This window comes from Falco rusticolus, chromosome 12, assembly GCF_015220075.1.
Source record: "Falco rusticolus isolate bFalRus1 chromosome 12, bFalRus1.pri, whole genome shotgun sequence".
NCBI lineage: Eukaryota > Metazoa > Chordata > Aves > Falconiformes > Falconidae > Falco > Falco rusticolus.
The window spans coordinates 17,946,005-17,973,727 of record NC_051198.1 but is presented as its reverse complement, the minus strand read 5'-3'; the positions used below and the strand labels follow the sequence as shown (position 1 = coordinate 17,973,727).

General features: G+C 47.5%; 1 long non-coding RNA gene across 12 annotated transcripts in view; it reads right to left on the bottom strand.

Annotated features, from left to right (window-relative positions):
* LOC119156177 overlaps nt 1-24,589 on the bottom strand; it is a 31,913-nt gene extending 7,324 nt beyond the window's left edge. For 5 of the 12 annotated variants that reach the window (XR_005107001.1, XR_005106995.1, XR_005106999.1 and 2 more), the window contains exons 1-5: nt 22,430-22,790; nt 14,355-19,305; nt 11,301-11,389; nt 10,188-10,317; nt 903-9,565 (exon numbers count right to left, since the gene is read on the bottom strand). This is a non-coding gene — a long non-coding RNA (uncharacterized LOC119156177). Of the gene's footprint in view, nt 1-902; nt 9,566-10,187; nt 10,318-11,300; nt 11,390-14,354; nt 19,306-22,429; nt 22,791-23,724 lie in introns of those variants that run through there. The other 7 variants (XR_005106996.1, XR_005107002.1, XR_005107003.1 and 4 more) reach the window with 7 other exon arrangements.
* Between the last annotated feature and the right edge of the window lie 3,134 nt (nt 24,590-27,723).

The following is a 27,723-nucleotide window of genomic DNA, read 5'->3' as shown; positions in this document are numbered from 1 at the left end:
TTAAAAAATGTATAGCACTTTCGGAATTCTTCAGTAAATAAATATCCAACAGAAAATACAGATGCTTTTCACCAGCTACATCACAAGACCTTTCAGTGTCTGCTCTCTGCTTATGAACTCTCTATTTCTTTAAAAGCCTATGAGAATCAATGTCTTTACAGTGTCAGGTCCTGGTTAAACTACACAGGGAAACAAATCCCAAACATTTAGCTTTCTAAAGCTACAATGGCATTTCTCACACTGACTCAGCCTGAGTCTTCTGCTGTGCTAGGTTGTGTCAGTAATTTTCAGAATTTCATATTTCAATGCAAAATTATTTGTTTGAAATTTTGGCTGTTTCTAAGCCCAGTATTTCTGTGCCTGAAGAGTAGCTTGAATGTAAGGGATGGTGCATGAGTGTCTCTGTGTTGCTGTAACATTCCAGCAGGAAAATTCTTGACCCAAATGATGAACACAGAGTATGGTATAGCGGTTCGTTCTTAAACATACCCTCTCCTAAATTTGTGCTCTGCCCATGACATTTTTCCACTAAGGATAGGCATACTTAGAAGACAAATTTCCATGTGAATGGCAAGATATTTTGCAATCATTGTGTGAACTATAAGAGGAAATGCCAATCACCAATTTTAGACTATTTTATGTATACCAAGCAGTAGATGTTTCTAGTGTTAATTAAACTCTTTCAAATATAACAGCAATGAAATGTCCAAGAGAAATCGTTGGTCCCTTTTATGTCATTTGCACCTGTATTTTGGACTTAATAGAGCAAAATGAAGATATGTATGGGGAAGGTATGCGAGGGAAAAGGGCATGCAAAGCAGTGACGTGAATAGCAAGAAAGAAAAGCTGAAGAAGAAAAAATAATGGTCTGATTAGGTGCTGGTGGAAGATTTTCTACTCACCTGTGCTGGAAAGTGGTATTAAAATATCTGGTCCTCATAGAGCGCTACAGTAACACAGGACTTCTGCAAAATTTAGTGTCTTGATCAACAATCAGGTTTGCACCTCCAAGAGTTTAGATTTACATCTGGCCATCACCTAAGTAATGCACTTTGACACAAAGCATTGCTTATGTTGCTGCTAACTAACAAAATTTATTTGCAAAGGTGAACACTTATAAAGGTGTTAAAGACACAATGAACAGGAGCCAAACTTTTGAACTTTTAACCCATTCCATAACCTATGTGAGGTATACTTATAAAAACAGGAATGCCAGTTATGTTTGCAAGTGGCTTCAGATTAACAAGGGCAGATATAATCCAAAGTACTGCTTACAGGTCAGTGAAAAGTTTAAAGGTTAAACCCTGCTACTTTTTTTCAGTTCAGATTCCAAAGAGTTCGAAAAGAAAGGCCCATTTCTACTCCCAGCTACACTAGTGTGAATTTAGTATTCACAAGTGCTTGGTCTTAGTTGAATTGATGTGGATTTGCAGCACAAGGACTACCAGCTCTGGCTCTATACTGTTGCTTCGCTGCTTGGTTGAAAGAACATGTTTTGTTCAGCTGCCACTTTCCCCTGAAAAAAAAAAAAAATCCATGTAAATTTGCCCATGGAGTTTTCAGAGCAAAGAAGCTACACAAAATACTTGAATACACTGTAGAAGTTGAAAATAAATATATTGGGAAAGGTGAATTTCCATATTAAATAAGTTTATTTGATGCTCATTATCTCATAGCAAAAATAACATTCTTCCATCAGCAGTTCTACAGCATTTTTTAAATATGGTGCAAATGTTGGATTATATTTTACAAGAGAGGTTTGTTAACAATAAAATCATCATAGCCTTACTTCTATAATAACCTAACAGGAGCCACACCACTGAAAAGAATAATGCCTTATCTGAAATGAGATTTCCAACTAAGATCATCTAAGGAAATATATAACAACACTGTGACTCTTGGGTGACCTTATGTTTTTCTTTTCTACTTGTTTTTCTACTATTAGCAGTAATAAAACCACACTATTTAGCAACGCTTTTAAAAACGTCAGACAACAAATACCAGTATTCACATCTGCATCTTTTCTTCCTGAAGAAATACTTCAAGTCTCCCTTTTGGACTCCACTCTTACTGATACTACCTGGGAACAGAAAATCTTCCAGGGAGTGGAAGGGTTTAGGGCCACTCCTGATACAAACTGCAAACATAACACACTGGGGCACTGCCTTCACCACCTCTCTACCAGTCACGCTACCCACAAAAAGCCCATCTGTAATTGTTCTGTCCTGGCCAGGTTCCTGAGCAGTAACTACTGGAGAAAGTTGCTTAAAGACAATGTACAGAGAGTAGTGATAAATATAGAGAAAGATTACAAACCACGTTCTGCAAATTCCTTTTGGGTATCTTCCCAGAACGTTATGCAGAGAGGTAGATGGGTTAATAGCAGCAAGGAGCCTCACAGCATCCCTGCACTCCCCCCTGGTCTTACAGACTCTTTGAGATTGCCTGTTCTGCTCATGTCCTCCCGATGGTTCCTCTTCAGCAACTTTTGTTTCATATCCCACTTCTGGGCTGTCTCTTCAAGTGTTCTCTTAGCATCTCCACTGCTCCTGTTCGTACCACGCTATCCTGCTGCTTTTCTATGCCTGTGCAATGCCAGTCCCCAGGCAGTTCTCACCTCACAGCTCCCTGTCTGGTTTTCAAACCACATAACTCTATGGAGAGGCTTTTTATAATATTATTTTTTTTCAGTGTTTTGGTTTTGGTTTTTTAACCTTTTGAAACTCTCTGAAGGAACTAGATGAGCTTTAAGTCATGATCTCATGCAGAAGGAAGAACAAAGTGTTGCACAAGGGGGAAGAATGAGAAATGGTAGACTTTTTATAATACATCCAAACATTCCTGAAAAAAATAGTATATGGTTCTGGAAATTGCAACTTTTCTTATGACCCACCTTACAACTCGCGGCTTGAAAAGCTGCAAAACTTTTTCTTCCCTTGAAAACCTATCTGTAAAAGCACTTCCAGCAAGAAGGGTTACCCATACAACCCTGTGGGGTTTTTTTCCTTTTCAACCTTTGTAAACATTCATACAAAGAAATTCAGTTGCTTGGTTATGGATAGAAAATGGATCCACAAGAACGAGAACTTGGGCAATGTATATTCATTTCAAAGTTAAGGAAATATTGATGGAAAACACTTCTGCATCTTCCACTAGAATTACTGAATATATCTGATTAAATATATAAACTTCACTTTGCTATTCAAGTTCACCAAGCATGTTTGGAATATCAATTATTTTGTTAACATACTGACATGATCTAGTCAAACAAATGCGTTTTGGGGTAATAAAATGTAAAGCCCTATTTAAGTATCTTTGCTTTTTTAAAACAATGGAGAGAGAGAGATTTCTGCAAAAGCAAAATTATATTTCCACAAAAACTGTAAATTACAATCATTAACCTCAGCCTTGCCATAAGCACCTTTTTTCCTCAGGGGCATGGACCAGCTGTCCTCAAAGAGAAATTTTAGTTTCAGAAAGCTCTTGGGAAAAAGATACAAAATACACTGTTAGGCTATTTATAAAACACAACAAGTTATCTCTAATCTGTTCCTACTAATCAGTGTAAACCACAAGAAAAAAAAAATTGCTCTTAGAATAAAAATTCCTAAAGAGTCTTAGGGACACAGGGAAGCTTCTGAAGGAAAAAGTTTAATTTTAAGTAAGGCATCACATTCTGACCATGGCATTGGCTTAATAAACTGTACAGGCTCAGATGCATGAATTTATGCCAGATTTTCCAAACTGTAAAGCATGACTGATATTTCTTACCTTGCTCAGAGCAGCTGACACACTTTAGTTCAAACAGTACTTGATTTTCCTTCTCCCCTTGCCTGCTCTGGCGCACCAGGGTCTGCCTTTTTAGTATTTTACTGTGACATCCTTGTTATCTGTTGCCTCAAAGTTTTTGATGGTACCATATATGTACGTGATGCCTTGTAAGAGTAAGGTTCAAAACTGCTGAACTTGTGCACCCATGCATTAATCTACACGCAAGAATAATCTAGTTAATGAAAAGATGGCCGGGGGAAAGCAGAGCCTGTCTGTGAGCTCGGGATGTGAGAGGTAGCACGGGCTGTGGTTGGCACTAGGAAGACCTAAAACTGCCAGTGACCCATTGTGTGATTCCAAGGAAGCCATTTCACCTTTCTATTGTGCTTTTCTTCTCAGCCTCCGTCTCTCCAACCCGCCAGCCCTTCACAGCAAGATCTGTCTCTTACGATATGTGTCTCACAGCGGGAGCTCAGCTGGGGCTTCCAAATTAGAGCTGATTGGGAATTTTTCAACAAAATGAATTTTCATTAGAAAGTGCAGCTCAGTTCCAGTGCAGTTCTGCAGCGCAGTTGTGGGGACGCTCACCCAATATATGAGGATGCAAATTCAGCTAATGACTCTGAAGAATACATTGCTATAGGAAGCAGATCATCTCTAGCAGAAGCTGTGGAGTGTACCTTGCCCTAGGATAACTATCAGGCTGTGGGTGAATTGGCACAGTCATCTGTAGTTAGAGAGATAGCAGGTCAGGAATCTGAACCTGAGAATGTAGGGGAGATCACATGCTGTACATCCCTTTTGTTGTTGTGCGTGTTTGTATAAAAACAAACTTTCTAAAAGCACCCGAGTTTGCTACAGGAAAGAACTGGAGCATCAATGAAATCCTGAGAAGTTTCATGAGTGGGTTTACTTGATCTCACTCGGTTCTGCTCTGAACCCTGCAAAGTGTTAACAGTGAGATCAGACACGTTTTATCTTGTAAAACACTTACAGTCTAAAGGAAACAGACAACTTCAGAATAAACCATGACCAACCATTTGAAGAGAGTTAATGGCAAAGAGAGAAGTTATTTTCAAAAATCATTCCAACCAGAAATAGAAAGGCTTTCTGGTGATTAGTAAAAACAGGCTGTCCCCAGCATGAGGAAGGAGATGGCAGTAGGCAGGTGTGGGCAAAGGGAATAATCAGATCAGTAAAGTCAAGAGCACAGTCACAAAGTTCAGTGGAGACAACAGGAAATTAAAGCATGGATTTAGGGGGAAACTCCTATGGGCCTTTAGTAAGTTTTGGTGTGCCATAATGAGAGAAAGGAAATAACCAGGAATTTCCAAAAGTGATGCCATTAAAGCTTTTAGAATATTTCCTTAGCAGCTTCTGAGTCTTGATTCTGGTGAATCACTCTGAAAAAAGAAACTTTTAGAAAGAGGGTTTTTTTATCAAAAAATATTCATTGGTATGAAGCAGATCTCCGCTACATGCCAGCATATTGTGTAGGACACTGCAGGAATCCCAAAACGGCGGTGCTGAGGGGAATGTGTTTTATCCCCTTCCCAGGCCGACTGCAGCTTCTCTTACTGCCTGCCAGTCTAAGCCAGCCTGCATTCGTAACCCAGAGAGCAGCTGAGTCATATTCCGTTCACATGGTCACTTTGCAGCTGACGATGATTGCACTACCTATGTGGCATTTCCAAAGAATATGCAAAATGTCATTTGCTGAAATGGCAACTCTGTAAACATGTCTCCAGGGGGCATTTTGTGCAAAAGTTAAAGACTATCAGGAACATTATATCACTTAGGTGAAAGATTTGTACTGGATCATGCACTATTCTCTCTCTAGCCTCTGTCTACCAAACACCAGTTCTGTGCGCATGGCTGTGAACCTGGGGCAAGGGTTCAGGCTCTGGTGTAGCTGAAATGAGGACACAGCCTCCCGCCTGGCATCAGCACTGCCACTGTGCTCACCTTTCAGGAAAATTAGAGCCTCTTTCTCTGGGAGCTAATTTTGCTTAAGCTCGCTCCATGAGTTCCCATTCTCTAATTGTTCACTTTAAACTCAGCCAGAACAAATCATTTTTCCAACTTCAGAACAATATGCTGGGAGAATATATGGAGAAATGAGTCAAGCCCTGAAAGAAAGCTCAACAAAAATATTGCATCGACAGTACAGATTACTAACAAAACCACTAGATGAAGCTCCTTCTTGATGAAGACTGTAACTTTTCCAATGCAGGATGATGACCTGTATTACTTCCTCAGAAAGAAAAAATTGTCTCCGTTTAAATGATATGACTAGTAAAAAAACACTAAACTCTGGAGCCTTCTGTGGGCAAAAGGTTTGCCTGTGAACCTTCTGCTACATAAATTGAGATTAAGAAGAGAAAAATTTGAGACAAACAAGCACTGACCTGTGAGTGAGAATTAAGCAAACACGCAGATGAATTCAGAGATGGAGCCCTGCAATGGGGAAATACCCAGGGTAAGAGATGTTTACAGAGAAAAATTCTGTGGATTTTCAGGCAGGGGAATAGTGGTGGTTACCTCCTGCTAAAATATCACAGCCGCAATGAAGTGGCAAAGACGACAACTGACATGTCAGAGACACATAAATCTATCTTTATAGGGCTGACAACCTGGTATGATTGCTCTCCAAAGATAACTTTATAACTTGCTGAAGTGTGATTTAAGGATGCCCTGGAGCAGCACTAACCTGTGTACCTTTCTTGTGGGTAACTTTTTATAAGCTATAGCTTTATTTAATAGCTTATGCAATTTTTCATTTGACCTACGGGTGTCCCATGTGGGTGGGATTTTCAAAAAGACTCAGGCCCAGATGCCCAAAGGGATTTACACAGAGATGATTGCACCTATAACGTGTGTAGGGAGCAGAGCAGAGACGTGGCCGCAGTTTACACTGTAATCTAGCGAGGATGCTGCAACACCCTTAAATGTTCACCAGGAAATCTACCCATGCTTATGTGTGAAATTGCTCTGGACTCTGGTGATGCTTTAGCTCTATCCCACCAAAATGGAGTAATATTAGGCACCAACCAAGTTCTCTTGAAAAGGCCAGACTGAACCTTTCCTTTCCTACTGTAACTTTGACCCTTTCTAAAGTATCTTTTAGAAATGAGTACTTGTATCTTATTACCAGGTAGACCACTTCAGCAGGAAAAATGTGTGCTGCTTTTATTTCAGTGTTTTGTCTTTCAAGTGAACTATTGTATATACATGTAAGAATAAAAAGAATGGTAAAAAGGATAGTAACGCAATATCCAGTTTGGTCCCAGTGATGTTAGATGTGCTTAATCTGAAGCAGCTGATAATCTCTGCATACAACTTGGGCTGTAGATCTTTGAGCACATCTTCCTTTTGATGCTGGCAAAGAGCAGGGGTGGTATCTTCATATATGTCAAACACTAGGATAAATTATGTCTTCCATGGGAAAGAAGCCACAAGCAGCAGTCTACCTTATAAATAAGCCTTTAGGGAAGCTGCTGTATTTCCATTTTTTCCCTGTCTTTTCACAAAGCCAAACTGTCCCCTGCGGCATTTGGGCACTCAGAAGACAGTTGTATTTGAAAGGCCATAAACAGTCAAACTAAATAAAGAGATGTGAAAAGCTGAAGTCCTTGCAATGCCGTGCTACAAAACAGGTGCCAGACTGGCAAGTTCTGCTTGAAGGCTCGATGCTGATTTGCTTCCTCAGACCCAGAGAGCTCTTGGCAAGAGTCTCTAAAGAAAAGCAAAGTGCAGGCTGCGCTGGCCTCACGCCTGTGGAGCAGACAGCTACCTTTCTGAAGGCTAGTGCAGCACAGGGGCATTACAAGCTAAACTCTCGGATCCATGTTCTGACCTCCGTCAGTGGCTGAATTTACGCTCCTCTGAGTGGGGAGAAAGCATCTTGAAAGCAGTAGAGGACCTCAAGGCTCTTTAGAGCTCCTCAAATACTCAAGTGTAGTGGTAGCAGAACATCCTCATCTGACTTTCACTATGACAGGTAGTAAGCCCAGTAAACATAACTCGGGGTAGACTTCTGAGGGCTGCAGAGTAAACTGGAGAAAAGCCTTTGTCCTCCCAAAACCCGCCTGGACGCAACTCTGTGCAGCCTGCTCTAGGACAACCTGCTTTAGCAGGTGGTTGGACTAGATGATCTCCAGAGGTCCTTTCCAACCCCAATCATTCTGTGCTTCTGGGATTCTGTGACAGTGTTACGGGAAAGCCTACAAAGCTGTAGGTCCAAGCACAGAGCCTCTGCTCACTTCCAGGGGAGCACCAACTGCAAATAAAATAGCAGTGCAAAAGGGCTAAAGGCATGGTAAGAATTCATCTCAAAAGCATTATAAGTTTACTTTGCTCACACCTACAGGACAAAGTATGGTAATGTTACTGCTGTTGTAGCAGTAGTATGGTCTACAGATAAGAACTCCAGTATTTTCAGAAAAGCAGCAGTATTTTCTTTTAGACCAACTGTTTTAACTAGGGGGGGAGGAAAGCTTGCAAACATAAGTCCTCTTTAGTATACAAAAAAACCTTCCTCCTGCTACTGGTATCAGCTCTTCCAGGAGAACAGCTTTCTTTTCTCTGTAACTTTGCCTTGGAAACAAAGATCTGAACTCTTCTCCAATGTAAAATAGGGGGTGAGCTATGCCTACACAGTAAAAAAGCATTGAAAATGTTTACTGGGAAAACTGATGGACTCATAGCACGCTTTTTCCTAAGACTGACGTAATTTTAAGGTTAGTCAGAAAAGAGGTTTCTTCCCAGTGGGTCTGTTTTGTAGGCATAGTGATTTAAAGTCCCATTCTCGCAGAAAGCCATCACAGAGCTTAACTAAGAACACTTAAATCCTAAGGGTGAACTGTGGGCCCTGTGGAATTGGTATGGTTATAAGAGTGCACAGGTATTGTATTAAGGCATGTTTGTAACAAGGTAGAAGTTCACATATAGAATGGGAGAAGAGGAAAGCAGATTCTATCCTAAAGCACTTGCACCCTGGCTCTGGATAAGTCAAATAAGTGTTTTACGCTACATAGCACTTCAAAATTTATGACCTCTTGTCCTTGCTAATAAAGAAAATACCACTTCGCCACAAGTGGAAGAAAAATTACATAAAAATAATTTCAGCTACTTCCTACTTCATAAGAACTAAAGTGATGCTGTTGTCCCTCAGCATCAAAAAATTTACACTTCGTCAGATAAAGTGCACCATTCACCATTGCCAGCAAAACACATGTTCTTGTTGGTCCTAGCACTTCATTCTTTTTGCACTTTCTGGCTCTTAAATGAGGGAAAATATGAGGATGATGCTTTAGGATCACAGAAAAGGGAAGTATGCTACTTTTTAAAGCTTTCTACTTCCAAGGAACTAGAGTATTCATTGCAAAGGCCGGGACAACTAAGGAAAAGTGACTCCAAAATACCATCTGCAGTCAGATTTGGGATGAATGTTCTCAAAAACTGTTTTCTCTTACACCTACATTTTGTGGGCTTGAGCATTATGCCCAAAAAGATGACTGGGGACTAAGAAAAAAGGAACAGAAACCTAAAAGCAGGTTAATCTCCTAGAGCCCTGAATCCAGGGCAGCTATGTTGTATTTCTGAGGCTGCCTTAATGTCTCAGTCAGTCATTCTTGCCCTGTTCTCGTACCTGATCTAAAGAGGGTTAGTAACATTATTTCCTCTCACCCATCCATTTTTAATTAATGTTCATTTTAATCACAGGTGCCATCAGAGACTCTTTCTTAATGTGTATTATTCCTTTGGCCAGCATGGAGGGTTTCTCTTGGCAGCCCTAGATGTAGGAGCAGTATAAATATAGTCAGTGCTACAGTGATAAGCAAAGTCTTTAAAATAACATAGATCTCAGCATACATGCATATTCATACGTAAATGGTAAGGTACATTCAGCATTAGCCTAAACAGAGGAAATCAGGTAACACAGCACAAGCACAGAAAGCAAGTATAAAATTATTTGATCAAACTGTTTCTACTTCATTTATTTTTGTCCTGCTCTGACTGGTGTAACTTATAATTAGTCTCTGCCTGCAGTGGTGTGGTTCCAAAGAATGGTGGATTAAGGAGAAACTCTAGAATATCTCCGTAACTTGACAAGTTCTAACCTGAAAAGCTACACTTAGTCCATTAAGGATTTTTCACAGTGACATTTTAGTGCAGCTAGGGAAATATGCCACTTTGGCATTTATCATTTTCAGGGCACGGACAGTGAAAAGGAGTTTGCTATGAAGAACAAAATAAATTAGATTACACATATAGAAGTGAGGTGAAGAATACCGATAAATATACACCACTGAATGTCAGCGAATGTCACTTGAGAAGCCATTTGCAGCTACCAGAACAGCCTTGCAAACCAGCAAAAGTAGCAAAACCAGGCAAAACAAGTTGGGTGTACTCACTTCCACATGAATAAGCAATAAACCTCTCTGAAGTTACACCAGAAAGTTGTTTAACTTGATAGATGAATCTTTTCCAAATTGCTCTGTCGCATACTGTATATGGCTACAAAGGACTATGGACGATTTAAAGCTAAAAAGAGAAGCCATTGCTGAGAATGCAACAATTTAAGCATTTTTGTTAAAACATTTGTATTCTGCTTTGTATTAAAGGGACAGTTGGAACAAAGGAGTGATTCATCACACTGCTTTTTCTTCCATAGGGCTGCTCTTTTTTTTTTTTTTGTCACAACTATTGCATTATTACTGTTTCTCCTTTAAACGTATCTGCTGCTCTAGCAACAGGGCCTAGAGGTAAATCAGCTTAGGTTTGGTAGGCAGAAATGTTGCAAATGAAAGCTTTTCTGTTGAAAAATTTCTAATGGTAGCTATCTAGCATGCCATCTGAGTATAAGTGAAAGACCTGCAAGATGTCTCCTATCTTTCCAGCAGCATCCGATTTGTAGATCTATGGATCAACTCCATTTGGGTTTATAGACACGCTGACCTGGAAAAAGCCCTCCTTGTGAAAGTTACAATACTTGAGAGACAACATCAAGATTCCTTCAGGCTTATTTTAATCTGGGCTTTCTGTTTGCAACCTCTTGAACCACTACTCTTCATTGATAATAAACAGAAGTGAAGATCTTTGACTCAGAAAATATCTCCAAGGAAAAGTAGGAGTTCTTAAAATTTCAGAAACCCTGACTGCTTTTATATTTAATTTTCCATGAGATTCTTCCTCCCAAATTCTAATTTATCTTAGCAAAATCAGAGGCAGCCTGCATCATTTTGATTTCATGAGACTGTTATCCCCAGACACCACACTCATGCAAATTTCAGATCAGTTTTGTTTTCATTAGTGAAAAGCAGCAACACAGATCACATAAATGGGGTCATACAGGAACTGCTTTATTCAAAATATTTCGTACACGCTAAGATATGCTGACTGTAGAACTGTTTCAGTCAAACTTCTCGCCATATGTTCATGTAAAAGCTACAAACCACCAGCCCTGTAACAGCATCCTAAAGCCTGGAAGTTTAAATCTTTGAAGAGAACAAATTTCATGTACTTACAAATCCTGTAGATGAGGTAAGGGCAAACCTTCCCTTCTTGGGCAGGTGTTTATGCAGTGAATTTTCTTTGTACAAGTCTTCACTCTATTCTTGCAAAAGCAAAATCAAAAGTGATCCTTATTAGTCAAGCTGAACACTTTATTAAATTAAATGTAAAACCTGTTTTAGAAATGGACAATGAAAATCAGAGAACAAAGATTAAACAGATGGGTTGAACTTTCCTGAACCGCTCCCTGCCGGCCTCCCCCCCACCTCCAATTCTTTGAAAACTGAAGTAATCTTTGAGGCAAAACAGGCGTTTGACAGCATCCGTCACCCAGAAGCTCTGTAGCAGTAGTGCTGCTTTGGTCTTGTTTTGAATTTCTCTGTCAATTTGAATAGACACAACAGAGTCTCAAGCAGCGATGCTCACAAGCTGAGAAGGCAAGGACCGTGTCACGTGCAACGAAGGAGAAAGGATCATTTTGTTACCTCATCACAAATATCAGTGTTCCCGAAAGATTCTCCCTTCACATAAATGTATGCAGTTCAGCGAAAAACACAACAAAGCTTATTTACCTTTTACATGTGAAATTTAATACTCTGCGTAATAATATGCTTAACATTTTTAGAAGCTCTGAGATGTATCACATATGCCTTCAAGAGAGACAAAAATACAGATTCTTAAAGGTTATTTGAAAAGCATATATGCTTGGCCAAGAGGTTTTAGAAGAATTCCCAAACAAACAGGCAGCACATGCATAAATATGCTGATTTTGTGACAAGCACTGAAAAGAAACTTCTGGTTAGCAGCCTGCCTAACCTAACGAATGGTTTAGTCCTTCCTTCCTCCATCCTAAGCGTGAAAGCTGCTATCCACACCCCAGACTTGATCTGAGCTACGGAATGCGATGGCGAAATGCCTACTGACGTCGGATCAGGCCCAGCAGCCTCCAGGCTTGAGCCTGTAGGCCTTCACCAACCTACACTTCCCCACAACCAAAAGTCCCTCAAATGCAGCTGTTAAGGTATGTGCAAAATATCTGAAGCTCTTAATCGGACAGATCAGGTCCTTTGGAACAAGTAGAAATTTTGCCTGAATAAAGCAGTACAGGGTTTGGCGTGGCACAGCCAGTAATAACGAAGAATCACAGTTTCTGTTATCAGGGGGTTTTGATACATTTGTCTTTCTAAGTAAAAAGAACATACAGTTCTAAGGGGGGGTGTCATTTTTTGGTCCTTTTTTATTTTAATGGCTAAACATTGTAATGCTAGCTAAATAGAAATTCTTGTCTGTTAATAGGTTCCTTTAGTTTGTAATAAATAGGAATGCTAATGACTAAAATTTGGTATTTGGTATGCATTAGCTTTTGTACGTCTTTTCTTTACAGGCTTCATTGACATTCAATATGGCAAGCTTCCTTTGAAACATATTTATAAAATAACTACAGTATAATTAAACCAACAAAGCCATCTTTTAAGTAAGCTTAATAGCTCCGTTTTTCACTCTGTAAATTTTTTAGTTTAAGGAGGAAAAATAGTTATGCTTCAATTCTACTGTATATTTCATTTTGCATCTGGTATTTTCTTTCCATTTGCAATCTGTGCATATCTAATTCTTGAAAACTGTGATTATTAATAAGTGTGCATGAAAAACATGCTTTGTAGAATCTTCCACAAGAATACTTTTGTTAATGAGAACTGAAACATATCTTGGCAAAGACAATATAGGTAATACATATATGTGTGCGTATATATACATATTTCAATAGCTAATGGTGGTGTAGTTAATACACAAAAATGGATTAATAGATATTGTAGGTAATACTCGAAGTGGATGCTGTTTAATAAATGTAACTAAAAATATTTTAATGATATAAAAGCAATAGGTAAATAAAAGCAATTACATTTAATTTTGCTTTCAGCTTCTGAGCTTTTTCTGTAAGCTTTAATAGAGGGGAGAGCTTGTGCAGAAAGCTAATGGTAGAGTCAGCATTAGCATTATTCATTAGGGTTTCTAAGTAGTACTTATTCCGAGGTATTTTCCGGAAGGCTGAAATGTTCTTGGTAAGGGTACTTGGATCCTGATAACCCTAATTCGTAATAATATCCCCCTCATTCAGAAAATTAAAGTTTACAGAGTCCTCAGCAGTCTGAAAATCTTTATACTATTTAGAAACACGATCGTGTTTACTAAGGACAAGCTAAAAAGTGATAGCTGGCATGATGGTAAGCAAAGTGGAACCTCGGCACTGTCTCTTAAACTCTGTCCTTTTACAGGCACAATAATATTGAGCCCCCATTTACGGTATGGTGAAGAAAAACAGTTGACATCATTGTTATAATCTTTATTTAAAACTGTTACCAAGGTTACAAATTACCATCACTGTGTGCAACAGGTCCCTCTGAAGCAGTATCATTACAGATTAACTGTAATGTGTAGGATTATAATAAAAGGCATAAGGGATTACGCACGAGCAAAAGTGCTAGAAACAACACAAATACATCTACACTATCCAGCGCATCGCGTCGCAAAACCTCCGCTCTCCGTGCGGCTTTTTGTTTCGTTCGGGCATTCAGAGAGATGTTAACCGTGCCCTGAAGTGGCTTTACCAGTGCGAGGGCGCGGAGGGGCAGGGTTTGTCTCGGCCTGGAAAACCGCCGCTGCTGGAAACGTCCCCAGGCCACCGCCGCCCTTGGCGGTGCACCGGCGCAAGGGAAGCACGCCTCCATTGTGCGGGGCGGGACGGCGGCGACGGGAAACGGCGGCGGCACGGCCCCCTCCCGGGGCCCGCAGCCCCAGCACAGCCCGACCGGGCGGCGGGGACCAGCCCGGGGCCGCGGCCTCCCCCGCCCGCGGGGGGTCTCGCCGAGCGGCGGGGGCGGTGGGCGGCCGGGCACCTCCCGCTGGCCGAGCCGGCGGCCGCCCCGGCCGGCACCTCCGTCCCCCGCTAAGTCACTCTACCCCGCCCTCAACTTAATGACACAAATCCGGGCTCTTAAAGTCTTTGCGACTGATCGTACGCGCTCATTTATAAATAATGATCTCCATATAGATGCATAACAACAACATACCAGAAGTGTTTGGGGAGAAATCCGATTAAAGTCTATAGCTTTCTTCCCCGCTCTCTCCCGGAGCAAAAGTCTTGCCACAGGTCAGCCGCCGCGGCCGGCCCAGGCTGCGGGGTTAAAGGGAAGAAAGGGCTCCAGGCGAGCCGCTCCCCCGGCCGGCGGAGCGGGGGCTGCCGCCGAACGGCTGGTGCTGCCGGGGCGCGGCCCGCCGCCCCCTCCGCCCGCCCGGCCTGGGCCGCTCGGCCGCGCCGCCGGCGGGGACGGCGGGCGTTTCGGGGGCAAGGAGCCGCTGCCCCGGCCGGAGCGTGAACTCCGCGGCCGAGGCCGATGTCCCCCCGGCGCCGGCGCCCCCGGGCAGGGGCGTGGGGCCGCCCCGCTCCGCCCGGCCCGGCCGGCGGTGACGCAGGACCGCGCTGTCCTTTCCTCTTTCGGGCGATTTACGGGAACTAGAAAAACAAACATCGGGCTGTTTCATGGAACCGGTGGAGAAAGCTCCGAGGGGAAAGAGAGCGGGGCACATCCTTTTAGAGGAAGGACAAGGGTTCTCTGAGGAGGGAAAACAAAAGATGACAGTGGTGGCTGTAACCCCACCATGAACCAGGGACCTCCTGGCCACGCTCGGAGAGCTAACCTCCCCGGACTTCCCATTACCTCTCCATGACACTTCACTAATGCTCACACAATGGCCAACTGAGCAGTTCAAGTAAAGATATTTTAACCTGAACCAAACATTGTCTCCAGACAATAGGATGCAAAGCAACATCTGGTACCACACATAAACAATGCTGTGCAACAGCATATGCTCGACGTCTGGAAGTTTGTGTCAACACTAAGTAGCGGAGGAGGCTGTTGCTGCTCGGCATGAAACCTTCATAAATGGCCGCTCGCCGCGCCTCCGAGGTGAGCATCGAGCCTCCTTCCTCCCGGGGCATCCTCTCCAGCTGGAGGTTGCCCGGCCAGACACCTTCGGACCCCACCCGCGCCTCCGCCCTCCCGCCCTCGGAGCGAACCACCGGTGAGAGGTGCCACGGGGACAGCCCGCGGCCCGGCCTAGGGACAGCACCGGGTCACCCCTGCCCCGCCGCGGCTCCTGGGGACACGGCGCGGCCGCCGCCGCCGGTGGAAGCAGCCGGCGCTGAATGGCCAACTTCAGGGAAGCGCGCCTTGCAGGGGGAGGCTCTAGGCTAATGAAACAACGGGAGGTGACTATTGCAAACAGCTGTTCCTCATACATATTTCATTATACAATCAGATAATGCGTCTTACCACCTTCTCAATTATTCACAGATAAACATTTTCAAGACGTTTTGACATCTGTCTTAGGGCCTGCTATTAATTTAGTAATCACTGTGGTTAAAAATGTATGGGGACTGCACCTCACAAAAACTCCGATTTTATTTACGAGGACACCTTCCGTAACAGCTCGCCCTCAGCAGCACGTCGGGTCACAGAGAGCCCCGAGCTGCCGGGCGCAGGCGATCCTCGCCCTGCAGCCCTCGCACTGGCCGCCCCGGGGGGGCTGCGCCGGGGCCGTGCAGCGCCGGGCACCTCCCGGCACCCTCCGGAGCTCCCAGGGAGAAGCGCCGGGCGCAGGACACGCGGCACTTTCCCTCCCCGGTGAGCCAGGAAGCCACCCAGGAAAGTCACGTCCGTCCCCTCGGTTGGCACCAGCGCTCCCGCTCCTCTCCACGGGCAACGGGCGCTCACTGTTGCCTCGGGCCGCCCCGCAGGGGGACAGCCGCCTGCCCGGCTCGCCCTGGCTGGGGCTGCGGGGCGCCTGCTCCCCCCAGCACCCGCCAGCCCCCCGCCCAGTGTCGCCGCCAGCCGCCCGGGGCCAGCGGTGGCAGCTCCTGCGGCTCCGCTGCCCGCCGGAGCAAAGCCCGCGGGTCCCCGGCCGGGCGGCGGGACGCGCCTGTCCCTCCTGAGCGTCAGGGAACTTCTGACAGAAAGTTTGTTTCGCTGCCGCTTGGGCTGGTTGTAAAACTGCAAGGCTGTAGGGAGTCGCGGCGTCTTAAACCTGCCTCTTTTGTGTCTCTTCCCTGGCGATAATCCCTTCTCTTAAAAGAAGGAGCACACCACCCCCCGAAACACACATGCACATGCACAACTACCAGATGGCACACATGAGCATTAAAGAGCGAGTTAAACGAGCAAAGGGGGGAATCAAATCTCGACAACTTTCAGATACTTTAGTGATTAAACCAAACCATTCAGCACCTCTCCCCTCCCTCCCCTTCCCCAGGCTACCTCTTTTAACCACCAAATTCACAGGCAAGCAATCGCCCCCCTTCACGACCCCTCATGCCCAGGTAAGTGGGTGGAAACGCGTGCGGGTTTTCCCGTTCTGCTACAAAAGACCTTGGTTACTACCAGCTTCCAGAACTGCGTGCAGGGGCACGGGGCTTCTGCTTTGCAGAGGGCGCAGGACCCACGCGTGAGCCAGCAGAACGAGGGAGAAGTGCTTCCAGCCTGGCCCCGCTCCTCTCCCTGTCCCGCTGGGGCTTGGCCGCCCCCACGGGCCTCACCCCCCCTGCTCGGAGACGGCCGCTGCCCGCGGAGGTCGCACGCGGGGGTGTCCTGCAGCCACCACAGTGCGGGCCAGCGCATCCCGGCGGGTACCGGGCTGCGGCTGTAGTTGCTCTAAAACCTCAACCGAAGTCCCGGCTGTGAATTTCATCTTTAGCGCACCGCCAAGAGAAGGGCCGGCTCCCAGGGAGAACGGTTGGGGGATGTAAAAGCCCTTCTGCTTTGCAGGTGGAGGAAGGCAGAGGAGGATTTGGGGTCATACGGAAGAGGGGATACTCTGTGAGCTGGAACCAAGAATACTTACTGCTCCCTCAAAATATTACAGGCAGCTGAAGACCCTGACTGCCGACGAGTGCTCTGTAAACAGCAAGAGGGTTAGTGGTGAACTCCGAGTCCCTTGTTCGGATCTACACGGAACCCACAGTTTTTAACGCCAGAAATAGGGGAAATCGGGCTGTGAACGTGCGGAGGGGACCCTTCCACCTCAGCAGCGTTCGTCGTGTTTTAAAGGGCAGCGTCAGAAGCCCTAGAATAAACCCGGCGCTGGAAGCTTTCCACCAGCCGCTCTTGAATTGGTCCTCCGCTCCCTCAGAGCTGGTCTGTGCCTACCTGGCCCTTGACTTCAGCTCTCTGAAGTCCTTGGATAGTTTCAGCACTGTACTTGCAACTGTGTCCCCGCAGAGCCGCCCTGCTCACCGTCCCCACCCCAGCCTCAAGACGTCCTTCGCCCTATTGATTTGCGCTATAGCCAAACAGGGCGAAAAGACGAGAATTGTATTCGACAGATGCTGCTCACTCGTGAATAACAGGTTCAGCGCATACGGTATCTCTCGCCATTATCCTGTAAGTTAATATTGAGTAGCAATAGCTGTCTAAATATCAAAATCTATTTATAGGGGATGCAGAGCCATGACCTCTCCACCTGACCTTCAGGAACCGCAGGCTGGAAAACAGGGCAAAATGGGTGGGGTGGGGTGGGGTGGTGGGTGGTGGGGTGGGGGGGGTGGTGTGTGAGCCCAAGATTACAATGGAGCTTTGTGCGTGGCGGAGCTGGGCTGGGCTGCCTTTGTTCCGAAATCCTGAGGGGGACTTGAACCTTTAGGACGCCCCCGGCCCTGCGGCCCCGGGGAGGAGCGGCTCTGTCCGACTTCTCCTTGTCCCCGCCGCGATCGCGGTGTTGCTTCGTCCACTTCTGCCCATCTGCAAAAGCTGGGATTTTATTCGCATTAAAAAAACAAACAAACAAACCACAAACTAACAGAAAAAAACGAATAATGGGAAAAGATGAAGCAGCGCGGTTGACTAAGCAGCAAGTCCCAGCGCGAGTTGGGGGCGCGGAGAGCTCAGCATAGTGCAGACCCACAGCTTAAGGAATCACTTTCCATGGGGGGAGATGGGAGATGGGGGGTGTTCTCTTATTTTGCTGCTCACAGCCTTCCCAGCGCAAATGAGGGGTACGCGGAGGAAGGGGAGCTTGGGGAGCCTTCCCACCCCGCCCCGGTGCGCAGCAGGATGGGGGAGACCCGGGGGGTCTCAGGCACTGCCTGGGGCCCCCCGCAAGGTGGGTGTCCGGGCCCTGGGCCGGGACCCCATGGCACCCCGCGCTCCCGAGGGTCGCCCCCACCACCCCCTTCCCCACCGGGCGGGGAGAGGGAGGATGCTCCATAGCGTCCCAGAGCAAGGATCAGTATTACAAAGCTCAACCCCTCGGGGCGAGTGGAAACGGGGGGGCGGGGGGAGAATGCCGAAGTACTTTTTCTTTTTACAGAGCCGTGGAGAGCTCGTCCAGTCTGAATTAACAACGGCGTAAACCTAAAGCAACTACGAAACCGCCCTCCCCCCGCCCCAGCCCCAGCTCCCGGCATTAATATGGCGCCTGCGAGCGAGAGAAGCACTTTTCTCGATGTTTGGCAGTTGAAACGTGCTCCCTGAAGGTCACCCCAGGCGACGCGCCCGCTGGATGCCGCACAGGGCGAGGGCGCGGGCCGGGCCGGGCCGGCGGCAGCCCCCGCAGCCCCCGCCGGGGACAACAGCGGCCCGCAGCACGAGGCCGGCTCCCACAGCCAGATGTGCCCCGGCTTGGCTTTTTTCAACACCTTTATCCTTCTGTGTGCTTAAGGGAGACGTACCCAGCTTCCCTTTCTATCGGGGGGGAGGGGGGGGGAACACACCAAAACACACACCCCCAAAATCCCCAAACAAACCGGGTCTCCGAGGGAGTAATTCCTTGTGCCTGGAAATTAAAAGGCTCCAATCTCCTATGTGACCCTGTTAAGACACGGGAGTGCTGTTCGCAGCTACTTTGGAGCAGCAGTCTCAGTTAGTTTGGAGGTCGGAGCTACTGTTCTTCGGAAGCGGGAGTGTCGTTCAGGAGGCAAACCCTGTCCCCGGAGCGGCGTGCGGGCTCCCTGCCCGCCGGCTGATGCACCTACCAAAGGAAGAGAGAGGCAGGGCTGCTAACGGCGCTGTTGAAATGTTCTCTGCTTTCTCCTACCGAGGGCTAAGCAAGGAACAAGCTTCTCTAGCTGCCCGAACAAAATGAGAAAGGTGATTTACTTTTTTTTCTTCCTCAAAATCTATCCTTGGCATTTGCGTCCCACTTGAGGAAAGTGTCTGGAAATACATCCCCCAAACTCGACCCACCATACTTGGCAATAATCCCCTTTTAAATCTTGGATCTTGCTACTACATTAGGTTCCGTGATATTGCATTCCAAAGAAAATAGACTGGGTATTAGAAGAGGAATCTCCTCTTCCTAATGAATATTTACCCTGAGGTCATTACATCCGTAATGGTCCTCGCTTAACTTACCTTCCTCCCCTGTTTCTCTGCTAGAGACTGTGATTTCAATCACAATGCCCTCGATTTTAAAGTGCCGTGTACCATTTAATGGCGGGGTGCAGGCAAGGTTAGAATATTATTGACTTCATGCAATATATAAGATGGATACATTTAAGACTTTTAACTTTTTGTTGCAATGACACGCTGTATTTTTATGAGATACCTATTATGCAGACAGAACCATTGTGCTGTAGCTGCCTCACAGTTGCTGGATCGTTTCTATCAGATGAAAGATTTTGAATAGTTTTCTTTCAACAATGCATCCTTTTGGTCTTGATACAAAGAATGTAGGCATGGTATACACTTAAACAGCTCTGTCACAGAGCAAGATTAAATAGAGTATATATCGAATGCTGTCTGCAGTATAATACGCACAGGGAACAGAATGGAGCTCCATCCGCCGCTGAAGGAGCCCATTAAGGTCTGATGTCCTGGGAGCATCTTCCAGATTTCCCTTATCTGTGATATTCGCTAAGCTGTTAAAAATCTTTACAGACGGGCTGTAAAATCGGCTGTTGCTCACGGAAAGACCGAGTTTGATAACGGAGCCTTGCAACAAAACCTGCTGCTGGCGCTGCGGTGAAGGGGCAAACTGCGCTCTACCTAGTCCCCCACGGCGGCGGCTGCCTGGCTGCTGCAGCGCCGGGGCAGCCCGGCCCGAGCCAGGCGGCTTCTCCCCACGCCCCCGCACTGGCTCAAGGGGGGGCCCCGTCCAACGCGGCCCCCGGTGCTCCCCGGCACCCTCAGCCCCGGCGGCGGCCCCGGGCCGGACAGTGGGCGGTGGCGGCGGGCGGACGGTGCCCGCGGCCGGCCGGTGCCGGTGCCGGGAGCGGGGGCGGGGGTGAAGCCGGGGGGATGCTCCGCGCCCGCAGCTCCCCCTCCGGTGCTCACTCGAGCGACTTGACCAAAGTGCACGTGCTGAGCCCAACTTTCCTCTCCCCCTTTCCCCAGCTTTGTGCTCTCCGCTGATTGAGTCCCCATATTAAGCTCGAGATCCTTTCTAAGCAACTGCTAAGAAGTCAAGAGCATCCTTGCTTGCTTTCTCTCCATGGCCTTTCATGCCCTCAATTTGTTATTCTACTGACACTTTTCTTAAAGTTAGCGCCTAGCATTGAAACATTAGCAACAAAAGCCCTGGAAAATCTCTCCCTCCTCGCCGCTAAATCCTCTAATGGGTCAGTGCGTGTCGAATTTTTATTTGATTTCCAATAATCTCTAGCACTTCAATACTAAACCTATCTCAGCCCAGCGCCTCACCTATGGGATATTTTTCAGCTTCGCTTTGGAAAGTGGAGACGCTCAGATTTCCTTCCACGTGCACCCACTAATTTATAAATGAGTGTATACAGCTGTCTTCGTATGTATCTATGTCTCTATATCTGCGGTAACACTTTCATTTTGTGTCAAAATAACATATCCTGTCACTCCACGCCAAAAGTATATTTCTCGAATGAAATAGCACCGCAAGCTGCATCTTCTTTATCAAACCTTCATTTCTGTTTTACCCAATTGTTAAATATCTTTTCATTTCTTTTCCCATTTTAAAATGTGTATTACAGTAATTGTTACTTGGAGGTCTTTTGTGTATCTATAGCTCCTTTGATTCATATCTTTTCCTTTCTTTTAATCTTGTTATGCGAAATTATATACATATTTCTCAGGAAATCCAAGGAGCATAACTTTATTAAATAAAAAACCTCCTAATCCTGGAGTTTAGCATCAAATATCAAATTTTTTTTTTAGTACACGTTCCTAACCCATGTTTTTTGAATGAAGATCCCTAAGTCCACTTTACTACGCGGATTTTGTGAAATGATTCTTCAGCTCTCTGATTTAAATAAGTTTTAGTGTGAACCAAGAATGAACATTATCCTCTAACCTGAGGTCAAGTGAAGGGTGATTTACATGACAAAGAATAATGCCCATTTTGTCCAATATGAAACAACTTCACCTTCGGCATCATTAAGAAGAATTTAGCACTTTCAGGGCTTTGGGGGTTGGGGTTTTTTTTGGTAAATACTTGGCTATGTATAGCGCAATTTCCCTTTTATAAATCACAATACAAAGGCCAACTTCTTGTGCTCTTGAATTTAGGCATTATTTTTATAACCTTAAGTAGAGCGAATTTGCACCTGCTGGTATTTAAACTTTAACATATTAGCTAGGGAGGACTTATCAGCCCGGCGCACTGCCTGGAAACAAATTAACAATCTTCATTAAAGTAAAGGAAGGGGATGACGGGGGGTGGGGGGAGAGGTGACCATCTTAAGACGTTCTCCCGGATCTCCCCGATCTATGCAGGTTCCGAGTGGATTGTTTGGGGTCCTTATAGCAGCAAAATTACCGCTTTACTCCCCCTCCCCCCAACACACACACTCGCTTCCAAATTTCTGCTGCTCTCCGGGCACTTTAACCCTCTCGATGCCTCCTTCCCCTCCGCCTGAGCGGTGCCCTGCAGGGGGAGGTTACGGGGAGGCAGGGGCACCTCGCTGCACTCCGGGGGCTCAGCCCCGGCGGCCCCCCGCGCCCCCCGCACCTCCCTTCGAAAGCGCTGCCCCCCAAATCAGGTTGTGCTCTTGGCGGTCTCCTCGCTCTCTTTTGTGGCCGTTTTCGGCTGAGCTCTCTCCCTCCCCTCCTGTCTCTCTCTCCCACACACACACACTCCACAAGAGCCCCTGAGGAAGTGATCTTAATCTAAATATCAAACTTACCGTCCGGAGGATCCTGCCTTTGAAAAGTTCTGCTCTGCTGGGTCTCAGAGTTAGAGAAACAACCGTCATCCCTCCTTTAGAGCTCAGGGCCGGGGAGAGGGGCTGCGGGCGGAGGGCCACGGGCGGGGAGCTCAGCTCCCCGGCTCTGCCCGCTCTGCGCCCCCCGGGCCGCGGGGCACCCAGACCCCCTTCCCCGCAGGCGGCTCCGGCGCGCTCGGGACGGGGCGAACCGGGCACCGGCCCCAGGATTTCTCCCGCCGACACGGGCGAGCGCACCTAGACGTGCCTCGGCGGGGGGGTCCCGCGGCGGGAGGGGGCCCCCGGGCAGAGCCCCGGGTCTGCCCGGCCGCCCGCTTCTTTGGGGCGGGGGGGGAGAGAGTTGGGGCGGGGGGGTGGGGGGTGTCGTGTGCTTGATCACAGCTACACGGGGAAAGTGGGAGCATTTCGTGTTTACAACCGGCTCCGGCTCGTAATGGTGAGATGTAGTTCAAGCAGTGCTCCTGTGTGTCGCGGGCTCTTAACCGGAGCTTTGCTCAGTCATTGAGAGCAATAGAAAGTATACGGAAATCAATATATAGACAGTGTGGAAGGCAGATAATGGATTCGAGTCAGTGAGTGTTATAATCTGCATTATGGGCTTCCTATTGTTTAGACTGAGCACAAATTTCCAAAGGGTGAGGTGTTGGGTTGGGGTTTTTTACCCCCTCTCTCTCTGCCTTCTTCTTCTCCTTTTTGGAGGGCTTTGTGTGCATAGGGGGAGGGGGAGTGTTAAATCCTCCTGCCACAATTATCAGAGTACCCCCCCTCTTCCCGCCCGCCCCATCTGATTTTAAAGGTAGTGCTTTCACGGCGAAGCTAATGACTTTCATTTAATTGAACATGCCCTGATGTAGCGGATTGTTCTCGCAGCCCTGCCGCCTTTGTTGCTTTTGGGGGGAAATAAAGCTAATCAAACCTTTTGTCACGGCCAAATTCTCCCTCAGGGTCTCCCAAACATTTGTTTGAATAATTCACCTCAAGAATTGAAAATACTAATTGATTTTAAAATGCTAGCCCGGAGGGACGGGGAGGTGGGGGGTTGGAGGGGATGTGGGGGGCTGGAAATTGGAGGCGAAGAGCAAACCTCTACCTGCCAGCGGCAAAGCCTCCGCAGCCGCTGCCCTCGCCGGGAGCCGGGGCCGGGCTGTGCCCCCCCCCCCCCCGGGACTGCGGAGCCCCCGCCGCTGCCGGCCGCACGCTCCGTCCCCTCCCTCGGCCTCTTCCCCCCCGCCCGCCACCGAACTGCGCCTGGTCACCTCGGTCTCGGATGCTCCGCTAAAGTGCCGGCGGTGGCAGGGGTGGGCTCCGCCGGGCGGGGAGGGGATCCCGGTCCGGGCGCCTCGGCCCCATTCAGGGAAGAATTTTGATGCGATTCATTAGAAGTAACGAGTTGACATAAGGTAAATCTACATCGAGGGGGCCTTTCTTTGAGTGCATGGGGAAGCTTCATTAACCATCGCTAACAAGGCGTGCAAATGCTCTGATTGGGCAGCTTTCTTGTAACGCCAGGGCCTTAGCAGGATGCCCACCTAATGAGGGTCACTACAAGAGACTGATAAAATATTCAAATTTTCCGTCGCACCAGGAACTTTGTACTAAAGGAGAAAGTTGAGGCAACTGTGTGCTTGTTTACCTTGGGAAGGCACACTCGGGGGAGAAGGCATCTAGCTCTGACATCTCCATCTCCCGGAGAAGCCCCGAGCTGGATGGTAGCTGCTTTTTGGACATTTGTTTGTTAAATTCGTCGACAGATTTCCTCCCGCCTTCCCTCGTTTTCCCCCGGTCTAATTATGTTTCTCCGGGCTTTAATTCGCTGATAAATAAGTAACTTGTATGCAGGATACCACGCTTTTTTCTTTTTCTCTCCTTTTTTTTTTTTTTCTTGAAGAAGAATTATTAAAATCAGCCTGATGGCTTTAATGATACGTCAATCATTTCAAAGTTGCTGCTTGTTGCTAATATGTCAGCCTCTGTACACATCACCGCTACTTCCCTCGCTGCCGCGTTTAAAGGCTGTCCCCTCCTCCCCCCGCAATTTGTTTCTTCAAGTTTTCATTGCTAGGTTACGATTTCTAATTAGAGCTAAGTATTTCACTTAATATTTAATTTAGACGCCCAGCACATATATCATACCTAGATCAGTCAATCAAGTGTCCCTTGTTGATAATGCTACATCATTAGGAGTTGTGTTTAATTCAGGAGCAAGCGACTGCACGGCTGCTGCTACTGCTGCTACAGGGCAGGTAACTTTCGGCTGACGGGAGCTGCCAGCAGATCCAGAGGGATGCGGGGAAGCAGCCCAGCCCGGCGGCTGAGCCTCCATCGCCTCCTCGGGAAAGTTTGCTGCTTCCCAAGCCGGCATCTCGCCACGGAGGCAAGCCGCACTCTTTTTCTCCTTCCTTTAACAACAACAAAAAAATAATCAAAAAACCACTCATGTTTTCGTCCTCCAACCTCTGTGTTTATGCAAAATAAAGTGGGGAGGGGGGGTGCCCAAAAGTTTGACTTAGAAGCTGGACCACTTTTTGGACCAGTAATAAAATACTCCCCTCGTCTCCTTAATCCAATCCAAACCGTTAAAAAAAATATCACTTGCCCACTTGTTCCTTAGCACGACCGGTACAGCACACATGGCATCGACAGGGCTGCATTACAGGAGCCGCATGGGCCACATCTCATACACCCATCAAATACGCGTCCATGTATCTCGGGAAATCGTGACTAGAAGAAGAAGGAGAGGAAGAAAGAGAGAGGGAAAGAGGGAAGGGAGGAGGAGGATAGCTGTGTTTGTAAAGACAGCATCAGTGCAAAATTGTCAGCCCTTGCCAGTGAAGACTGACAAAGTTTCAATTAAATAGTAATAATAATAATAATAAGCCTAAGAAGACCAACACGATGGGCTCTCCTTTACCTGCCCCGGGCTCTCCCTCTCTCCCCCCATCGCCTTCCCCCTCGCCGTGGCCGCGGTGCTGCATTTTCCGCTCGTCGGTACCTCGACCGCAACGCCCCAGCCCCATCTGAACCCCTGTCTCCCCCGATAAAAAAATAATCAGCCCTTGCAAGCGTCGACTGAGTCACTCCCGAGTCAGGATTAAGGGGCACTAACTAGGCAGCAGAAAATCTCAGCCTCCTGGGAGCGACCATCAAAACAAGCAGTGAAATAAAAGAGCTTTCCTCTCTGCTTCCCTTCCTCTGCCCGGAAAAGTCCTCCAGGTTGGCAGCCCGACACACACACACGCACACACACGCACACAACTTCGCAGGGCTCCCTCCAGAAGAGAGCACCGGCTTGTCCTGGTTTATTTAGGGGGAGGTTTGGGGGGGGCGGGGGGGGGGGGGGGGAGCTGCTCCCCTGCCCTGCAGAGCCACATGTCATTCTAGCAGCTGAAACAATGAATCGTGTGGGATCAAGCAAGATTGACTGGAAACGGACGGCAGGCTCCCCAGCCCGGGGAAGACGGCTGTCGGTAGCGAGGGGGGGGACCCCGCCTGCCACCGCCCCGGACACCCGAGCCCCAGCGCGGGGGTGAGGAAGGGCGGGGGGGACCGCGGCAGCGCACCCCCGGGGGGCTCCCCCGCGGGACCTCCGCCTGCCCGTAACAAACTTACAGGATCCGGAAAGGATTTTCCCAGCCGAGAGGGCAGCCTCCGTCCGGCCCCGGCCGCCGCCGCGCTCCCGCTGCCGCCGGCCGCGCCCGGCCCCGCATCCCGCTGCGCGCGCGGCTCCGCGCTGCCCCGCGCGCCCCTCCGCGCCCGCTCCGCGCCGCTGCGCGCTGCCGCCGCTGCGCCCGCCCGGCTGCGGCTCGGCGCCCGGCTGGTCCGGGCTCGGCATTAGCCGATCCCATTGACAGTTTGCAGCCAGCAGCTGCAGTCATTAAAAGCCATTTACACCCTGGCCTCCTCACACAAAGCTGGAGCGCCAACAATTATCTGCTTGCACATTTCAGGACATGAGAGTGTGTCCCTAACAGGCTTAGGGGAGCGCTGAATCCCCGGCCGGGCTGGGCGAGCACCGGCTCCGCTCCCCGAGGTCTGGCTAACGACCACCGCGCCTCCGTGACCCGCGCCGGCGAGCCGCGGGAGCAGAGGCGACCGTTTTGGGATGCTGGCTCCGTCCCTGCCGGGGCTGCCGGCTGGCAGAGCCCTGCGCTGGGCGTCCGCGGGCGCAGGGAGGAGCGCGGGCTGCAGGGAGCCCTTGGCATCAGCTGAGAGGCACATCAGGGTTGTGGGTTTGCTGGGCTTTGAACACACAGGCACGCACGCAGAGCAGACGTGCATTGAAATGCCCTACAGAAGGGTATTTTGGAAGACATTTGCACCAGAAATGCAGTTGTATGTTTCTTATGTCTGGGGAAAAGAGAGAAAGGGGGGGAGAGAGGGGAGAGAGAGAGAGAGAAAGAAAGAAAGACTATATATTGAAGCTCTGAAAGGTTCACCAGGAATTCTAACAGAGGGATGCAACCTACAGGCAAACGACCAGTGTATGATAGTCTGGGAGATTAAAAAAAAAAAAAAAAAAAAAAAAAAAAAGCCGGTTTTGTTATTATTCTGGAAATACATTTTAAGGTAGTTTAATTTGCAGCTTGAAGAAAAATGGAATCAAATATTAAGAAACTCCCGCAGGAATTCCCCCCACCCTCCCCTCTGTAATCCTTTACATAAAAGGAAAGGATTACAAAGAAAAAGATTTTGTGTGTATGTGTATTAAAATCTTTGGCTAAACATATTGTTGTCCAATTAATACCTCCAAGTCGATTTGTAGAGGGGCTGAGAAGTCTCCTTCCCTCCTTAGCTGTGCAACTGGAAATATGAGCCAGGGAGGGAGGGAGGGGAAAAAAGAACTTTTCCCCAAGTCTGTTAACAGAAGTGTTTAAGCAGATCACTAAAAATTAAGAGGGCGAGTTATTTCCATTAAGACTATGAAGCCATGTAGCACACCGATGACAGTTTAGTGGAAATCAGATGAATGTGTAATACAGCGAGCTTCTTCCAGTCCAGCAGCTCTTCCAACTGGACCTATTCATCTGCCACTTGGAATTATTTCACGAGGAGTGCGCTGTGAAAGGATCACAACCAGTTTGGAGCCCTGCTAAAGAACTTCTACCACCCATAGCAGTATTATTACTATCCTTCGTATAGGGCAAGTCACGCTATGTTTTCACATTTTAATTGTAATATCTCTCTCCCCCCTCTCTCTTTCCCTCCATTGATGTCTGAAAGTAGTTTGGGCTCCAAGCCTCACCCCTCGATCTCCA